This window comes from Pipistrellus kuhlii, unplaced genomic scaffold, assembly GCF_014108245.1.
Source record: "Pipistrellus kuhlii isolate mPipKuh1 unplaced genomic scaffold, mPipKuh1.p scaffold_m20_p_1, whole genome shotgun sequence".
NCBI lineage: Eukaryota > Metazoa > Chordata > Mammalia > Chiroptera > Vespertilionidae > Pipistrellus > Pipistrellus kuhlii.
This window is the reverse complement of record NW_023425404.1, coordinates 145,717,970-145,726,288: the sequence shown is the minus strand read 5'-3', so window position 1 is coordinate 145,726,288 and position 8,319 is coordinate 145,717,970. Positions and strand designations below refer to the sequence as shown.

General features: G+C 44.4%; 1 long non-coding RNA gene and 1 pseudogene across 1 annotated transcript; both read right to left on the bottom strand.

Moving 5' to 3' along the window:
* Nucleotides 1-718: 718 nt before the first annotated feature.
* LOC118730437 lies at nucleotides 719-6,597 on the bottom strand. Its single transcript, XR_004991476.2, has 3 exons — nucleotides 6,373-6,597; nucleotides 3,678-3,895; nucleotides 719-728 (listed from the first exon to the last, which is right to left on the bottom strand). It is a non-coding gene; the product is annotated as an uncharacterized LOC118730437 (long non-coding RNA).
* A 927-nt stretch (nucleotides 6,598-7,524) lies between these two features.
* Nucleotides 7,525-7,913, bottom strand: LOC118730210 (annotated as a pseudogene).
* Between the last annotated feature and the right edge of the window lie 406 nt (nucleotides 7,914-8,319).

Here is an 8,319-nt window from a genome sequence, read left to right as displayed (position 1 = left end):
TCCCAAGAAAACAGAAACACCAGTCAGAAAGGATATACGCACCCCTCTGTTCATAGCAGCACAATTAACAATAGCTAAGATTTGGAAACAGCTAAGTGCCCAGCAGCACATGAGTGGATTAGAAAACTATGCTACATCTACACAATAGAACACCACGCTGCTATAAAAATGAATTCTTACCATTTACAGCAGCATGGATGGATCTGAAAAGCATTATGTTAAGTGAAATAAGCCAGGCAATCAAAGAAAAATATCACATGATCTCACTCATTTGTGGAGAATAAAAAACATTATAACCTGATGAACAAAAAGATAGATACAGAGGCAGTAAAGCACCAAACAGATTTTCAAATTACAATGGGAAGGCTGGGGAGTGTTGGGGAGAGAGGGAAATAGATCAACCAAAGGACTTGTTTGCATGCATATAAGCACACCAATAGACACAAAACACAATGGGGGGAGGGGAGAGGGAGGGCATGCAACAGGGAGTAGGGGAGGCAGGGAGAAGGTCAGTGGGGGAAAAAGGAGATATATGTATTAATATATATAATATTTTAAACAATAAAAATTTTTCAAAAAAGAAAACTATGGTACAAATGCACAATGGAATACTATGCTGCTTTAAAAAGAAAGAATTCTTACCATTTGTAGCAGCATGGATGGAATTGAAGAGCATTATGCTAAGTGAAATAAGCCAGGCAGTGAAAGAAAAATACCACATGATCTCACTCATTTATAAAGGACATTATAACCTGATGAACAAAAAGATAGATACAGAGGCAGAGAAGCATCGAACAGACTGTCAAGTTACAGCAGAAAGTCTGGGGAGGGTTGTGGGAGGTAAGAGATTAACCGAAGGACTTGTATTCAGGCATATAAGCATAACCAATGGGCACAAGACACTGGGGTGGTGGGTGAGGGTATGTATGGGGGAGGAGGGGTGGTGGGGGGAAGGTCAATGAGGGGGGGGGGGAAGGAGACATGTGTACTACTATTTGTAATACTTTAAAAATAAAATTAAATTTAAAAAAAGAAAGTCAGTGTGAAGCATTTTATTGTAATAATAAAACCTGAAACTTATATGTAGTGTAAGGGAGGCAGGTGGGGGTAGGCAGCAATAATTTTTCTCACTAAATCACTACATAGTACAGCAAAGAAGTGAGAAGGGGAAGGAAAAGCCAGGAAACTGAGATTTGCAGGGAGAGTTGAGCATCAAAAAATAAGAGATGCTGAAGGTGTGATCAATGACCAAGCATAATTTAAAAATATATATATTTTATTGATTTTTACAGAGAGGAAGGGAAATGGATAGATAGTTAGAAACATCAATGAGAGAGAAACATTGATCAGCTGCCTCCTGCACACTTCCCACCTGGGGATGTGCCCGCAATCAAGGTATATGCCCTTGACCGGAATTGAACCTGGGACCCTTGAGTCTGCAGGCCAACGCTCTATCAACTGAGCCAGACCAGTTAGGGCCCAAGCATCATTTTCTTCTTAAGATAGCACTCAAGGCTTCACTATAATGGCTAGGCTTTTACTGGACTTAAAGTGTCTACAAATAATAACTCCAATTTAAACTTTGTATAAAAGTTAAAGTTCTTAAGATTTAGGAAGTGGAGCCTGGATAACTATCCTCTATAATAAAACCCTAACATGCAAATCAAGCGAATGGCAGAATGACTGGTTGTTATGATGTGCACAGACCACCAGGGGGTATGCTCTTCATGCAGGAGCATGGCTCACAGCTCAGCCAGAAGCCAGGCTCTCAGCTGGTGAGAGCAAAGGTGGTGGCAGGAGCCTCTCCCACCTCCGTGGCAGCACTAAGGACCCCTTGCAGGTCCTGGACTGTGAGAGAGCGCAGACCAGGGTGAGGGACCCCAACCCCCCCCTCCCCCCCCCCCCCCCCCCGTGCGCAAATGTCATGCACTGTGCCTCTGGTGACATTATAAAAGTCATGAATATCTATTAGAAAACACACACACACACACACACACACACACAGACACACACACACAGGATGGGGAGTAGGGGAAGCCAGGCGACGAAGATTTCAGAGTTCAATGCTGACCAGGGGACAGATAACTGGAGTGTCCAACATCACAGTGAAAACGACTTGCTTTTAAAGGCAGAGGATTTAGGCGGAGAGGGGTTTGGGGCAGTGGAAGCAAGGGCTCTTCCCCTCCCCATTTCAATTTAGGGTAGGGCTCTTCATTCAACCCAAAGACGTCTCAATTTGGAGATAACTGAGAAGAGAAACCAAGATGGCGGCAAAAGTAAATGCCTAACTGCAGCCTCACACAACAATTTCAAAATATACAACTAAAATATAAAGTAGACATCATCCAGAACCACAGGAAAGTTGACTGACTGGAAATTCTACACCGAGAAGGAAAGAGAAAACCAGAAGGAAAATCAGAGGAGCTGTAAAAGCTTAAGGTACGGAGACATGGTGCGCACATGGGGAGAGAACGGAGCCGGAGAGGAGGGGGAGGCTGAGTGCCTGCTGGCGTACCCTAACAGGAAGGAGATAAAAGCTCCGGACTGTGCTGAATCCCAGTTCCGACTGCACTGAACCCCAGTTCTGGGCGAGACCCTGGGGACACAGGCTAATACAGAGAGATTCTAAGCTGTAAGGCAGAAACTCAGGGGAGCGGTGAAAAGCAGAGCCCCGGAGTCGAGCACATTGCACGCAGAGGACAGACTGTTGACTGTGCCGCTGGATTGCCCTAGCAGGAAGTAGACTGCACTGAACCCCGCTTCCAACTGCACTGAACCCCAGTTATGGATGACTATTTTAAAGATTGATATTATAATATCACTAGAGGCCTGATGCATGAAATTCATGCACTGAGGGTGGGGGTATTCCTCAGCCCAGCATGCACCCTCTCCAATCTGGGACCCCTCAAGGGATGTCTGACTGCCAACAGGGATTGGATCTAAACTGGCAGTGAAACATCCCCCTCACAGTCCTGGACTCCTGGCTCCCAACTGCCTGCTCACCTGCCTGCCTGCCTAATTGCCCCTAACCACTTCTGCCTGCCAGCCTGATCACCCTCTAACCACTCCCTGCTAACCACTCCCTAACTGCACTCCCCTGCTGGCCAGGTTGCCTTCAACTGCCCTCCCCTTCTGGCTGAGCACCCACAACGGCCCTCCCCTGCCAGCCATGTTGTGGCTATGCTAATTGACTGCCACGCCACCATCTTTGAGGGTGTGGCAGTCAGTTAGCATATCCCCTCCTTATTGGCTCTGGGCACCGCCATCTTTGCAATGGTGTGAGGGTCAATTAGCATAGTTCCTCTTTATTAGATAGGATCCACACGGTTGGGAAGCTGTAAGTCACTCAGCCAGGCATCTTCCCACTAAACCACAAGGCTTATCCAGGGAAAGCTAAATGGCACATTAATTATTCAGTTTCTCAAACAAATGTTGATGCACATGGTACAACCACTTTAAAAACCATTCTTTTAAATAAAAAAAAATTAAGCTTATACCTAACATGTGATCCAACCATTTTACTCCCAGTTGAGCCCAACGAAATGAAAGTGTCTCTATGTAACTGTACAGACATGTATACAAATAAAATGTTCATAGCACCTGTACTTGCATTAGGCAAAACCAGTGAAGTCCACTGCTGTCAATAAAGCTGTTTAAACAAACGTTCATGCACATACTTGACGTTTATCAGTATTTCTTTCTCAACTGTTTTTCGATTAAGTAGAAATCCACTCTTCACTTTTACTTGGTAGCAGATGTTATGGAAACTTAACACGGCTCTCTCAGGAAGCGTCTTCGGGTCTTTGGGGGTGGTCCTGGGGAGGCCATCGCTGTTTGTGACATGGAGATAACAACTCAGTAAGTTCCGGACGTCATCGGGAGAGTGTCTGCCTTACTATAGAGAGAAAAGCAACAATAAGTTGACAGTTAAATAAATGTACTAGATAACAACACACTTAAAACAAGTCTGTTTTGTGACAAACTTCCAGTTATAAAAGTAATAAGTCCTGGGGATGTGCAGCACAGTAAGTATAGTTAACAATACTGTATTATATGTTAGAAAGTGGCTAAGAGATCTTTAATGGTCTCACGCAAGAAAAGAAGAACGTGTAACTAGCGATGAATGTTAACAACTTACTGTGGTAATCATTTCACAATATATATAATTATTGAATCATTATGTTCTGTACCTGAAACTGTTATATGTCGATTAAATCTCAATTAAAAAAGAGTATTCCAGCCAGTGTGGCTCAGCATTTGAGCATCAACCTATGTACCAGAAGGTCAGGGTTTGATTCTGGTCAGGTTGCATGCCCAGGTTTTGGACTCCATCTCCAGTAGGGGGCATGCAAGAGGAAGCTGATCAATGATTCTCTCTCATCACTGATGTTTCTCTCTCTCCCACTCCCTTCCTCTCTGAAATCAATGAAAATGTATATTTAAAAAGAGTAAAAATAATAGAGACTCTAAATCTTTAAAAAGAATGTAAAATACCTCATTAGTCACTTTTATATTGATTACATGTTTGGTAAAAATATTTTGGATTTATTGAGCTCAAAAAGATATATTAACATTAAAAAATTATTCCCATTTTAAACTGTCCTGCAATAAAGAGCTCTATTTTCAGTGAACAGCTCATAGAACTGTAATAAGAAAAACCTTGGGATCCCTATCAAAGAGGTAGACACAACTCTGAATACATATACTCCAACTGGATATCAATTAAATATCTAATAAGTCCAATAGGAAGAGTATAAAAATTACTCAAAACTCGTAAAACAGGAAAGAAATGAGTGGAGTTAAATCTATCTAGCTGGAAAAGAATTTTATGGTATGATTCAAGATCAGAGACTACATGATCACCTTCACCCCCTATCACTGTTTTTGATATTTTGATGGTAATTTTGGAGGTTCTGATATAGGCATTACCAAAAAAAAATGGCTTAGCCAGGCAGTTAAGGATAAGAGAAAGTTTTCTGAATTTATAGCTTCAGGCTTTCTATCACTGCTTACAATGCTTCTCTAATCAGTAAGAAAATAAACTTCAAAATTGTTTGAGGTGACATATTTAATTAATGGGTAAACATACTTAGATTCCAGAAAGATTTAGAATTAAGTATAAAAATGATTATGAAAATCAATCCAGCCCTGGTCGGGTAGCTCTGGCCCTGATACACTGAGGTCATGGGTTTGTCCCCAGTCAGTGCACATACTAGAATCAACCCATGAATGAACAAATAAGTGGAACAACAAATCTGTTTCCCTCTCTTTATCCCTCTCCCTCTTTTTCTAAAATCAATTTCTAAAAAGAGGAATATATCTACAATGGAATATTACTCAGCAATAAAAAGGAATGAAATCTTGCCATCTATTACAACATGGATGGATCTATTCTGCTAAGTCTTTCATATTTAATATCAAATGAAACCGGGAGGAACTACGTAATTAAAACCTAGTCATCTCAATTGAATAGTTCTCTATTTTCCAACACCCACTGACCTTTCCAGCCACTGGCATCCCAAAGGGCTGTCACCACTCACTCAGCAGTTCCAGGGCTGGGACCTCAGGGTCCCTGTGCTCAGAGGCGGAGCACTCACAGTCATTCACAGAACCGCGGGGATGAGTGCCCAGACAGTCCCTGCGCGAGCTAAGGAAGCAGGTCCTACTTCCCAGGACGTCAGGCGTGTGTCCTGTGCCCTCCCAGCGGGAAGCTTCTCCCAAACCTCCCGGCTCCTCTCCAGGCTGCCTCCCCCAGGGACCCCACTCGCGGGCGGGCGCTCCTGGACTCCCTCTCCCCTTCTGCGCGCTGGGCACTCCGTCTGTAACCACAGACTCGGATCAGTCCCGGGCGGGTCAGCCCCTGGTGGGAAAGCCAAGCCGGGCAGGAGGCGACCTTCCCTGGACCAACGCCCACAGTCCCTCCCGCAGCGCGCCCCCCGCGCGCCCTGCACTCACGCGCGCGGCTAACACCTGGGGAGGCGCCGGCCCGCGGTCACGGTCACGGTCAGGAGCTGTGGGCAGCGGTCAGCGAGCTGGAGGCGAGGAGAAGAGCACAGTGGGAGCGAAGGAGGATTGCACCTGGCACTCCTCCACCTCGGGCTGCGGACCCGGGAGAGCGCCGCCCCTCCCTTGAGCCCCAGGCTCCCGGGGTCCGAGCCCCCCAGGAGGGCAGAGGGCGTGGCGCGCCTGAGCGCCGCGGCGGTAGCGCTGGTTCTGAGTTCTGTCTGCACTGGACCCTGCTGCCACCCGCCCGCGGGCCCGGGTCAAGGAGCACCCCGGGACAAATGAATACTCTGTGTCTGGGGCTTGGAGGAGATGGACAGCTGGCCACGAGCCGGGTGATCCCCGGACGCCACCCCAGCTTATCAGTACCTCGTCTCCCCGCGTGGATCTGGTCACCGCCGGGCCCCACCTGAGACCAGGGGACGTGGACGCCTGGGCTTTTTTCACTGTCACCCGCTGAGCATCCAGAGCAAGTGGTGGTCTCCATTGAATGAGCTTCTGAGACATTCGTTAGGTTTCGATGCCCCAGGGCCAATGGAATCAGGAGCTAAATCTATGGGGCAACTGGGGGATGGGGAGGGGAAGAAAACTTTCTGAATGGAAATATGAGTGGAATCAGTTTACATGCATTCTTCACAGTCCTGTAAGTATGGAAAAGCTGGAAAGTGATTTGCAGATTCGGGAAAAGGATTGGTTATTGGCTTTCTGAGTGTGAATGGCCATGTCCAGATTCACCTGCTGAAGCTGCTTCCTGAAATTAGTACCTGATTCTAGGTAGGTAGTTTCTGGTTTGCATTTACAAACCCGTTAAAGTGTTTCTTAGACCCGAAGAATTACTGTTAATGCTTTACCCCGTACAAGGAAGTTTTAGCCAGGAGACTTCAGTAAGAATATTGATTATATGGTTTTAAAATTATATTAAAAATACAATACTGTATACTTTTAAAGGACTTAAAAGTGTATATCTATTAAGCACCCAAACACTCAGGTGAATTTGGGGTTGTTGGTGGTGGGTTTTGTTGTTGTTGTCATTATTCAATTTCTGAATCACATGAAAGACCCTTAAAACCCCACATACAAATACATTTGTCATTTTAAGCCAAGATTGGGAAAAATTCTCCAATGGCTCTTGATAACTGTTTGCAAAATTAAAAAAAAAAAAGCCTTCTAAAGATAAAACTTTATTGATATATCAGTAAAAATGAAAAAATTTTCAGAAAGGCAACCAAGAGGGAACTGCTAAAAATGGAGAAAACACACATGACATTGATGAAAAAGCACATAAAAAACAACAGGCTAGTAAGCTGAATATAGCATTGTGCAATTACATAAAATAAAAACAAACCAAAAAAAAATACATAGAAAATAGTTGACAATACAAAAAAAAATGTTTGTCTTCTGGATAATAACATGACTATTTTTTTTTCTGCGTTAGTGAAATTTTCTAAATTTGATATAATACAGATATATAACTTTTTTTTTTTTTTTTCAACAGAAGTTAGCTTTTATTAACTGTGAATTGTGTTACAAAAGAGCCAGTTTAGTCAAAAAGACCAAAGCCCATGTCATCATCAGACTCCTCAGATTCTTCTTTCTTTGCTTCCACTTTCTTCTCCTCGGCTGGGGCAGCAGCGGTGGAGGGACCAGGACCTCCTGCTGGTGCAGCACTAGCTGCAGGGGCAGGTCCACCAGCCCAGACATTGCAGATGAGACTCTCAAGGCTGACATTGGCCAGAGCCTTTGCAAACAAGCCTGGCCAGAAAGGCTCAACATTTACACCAGCTGCTTTAATGAGGGCATTCATCTTATTCTCCATCATCGTGCAGGATAAGGGCCCAGTAGATGCAGGGGAGCTCTTTTCTAACAAAAGGCTTGAAAAATCTTTCAAAGACCCCAGTAGATTCCAACATCCCCCTTCACCACTGTGCACATTCTCCCTCTAGGCATGAGTTGCTTGACTCTCTGAGGCTTCTATGATAAAGTCAAGATTCTAAAAGTTATGTAAGCATCAAATCTCTAGGGTTTGTGTTCCAGTTCTTTTTAGAGCTGCAGAAGTTCTCTTCTCTCTTGGAACATTCGGGGTCTAAACTTTCCTTGTTTTTAAAATATATTTTTAATGACTTCAAGAGAGAAAGGGAGAGGGAGAAAGAGATAGAAACATCAATGATGAGAGAGAATCACTGATCGGCTGCCTCCTGCATGCCCCACACTGGGGATCGAGCCCACAGCCTGGGCATGGGCCCTGGCCAGGAATTGAAACTTGATCTCTTGGTTCATAGGTTGACACTCAATCAATAAGCCATACCATCTGGGCTA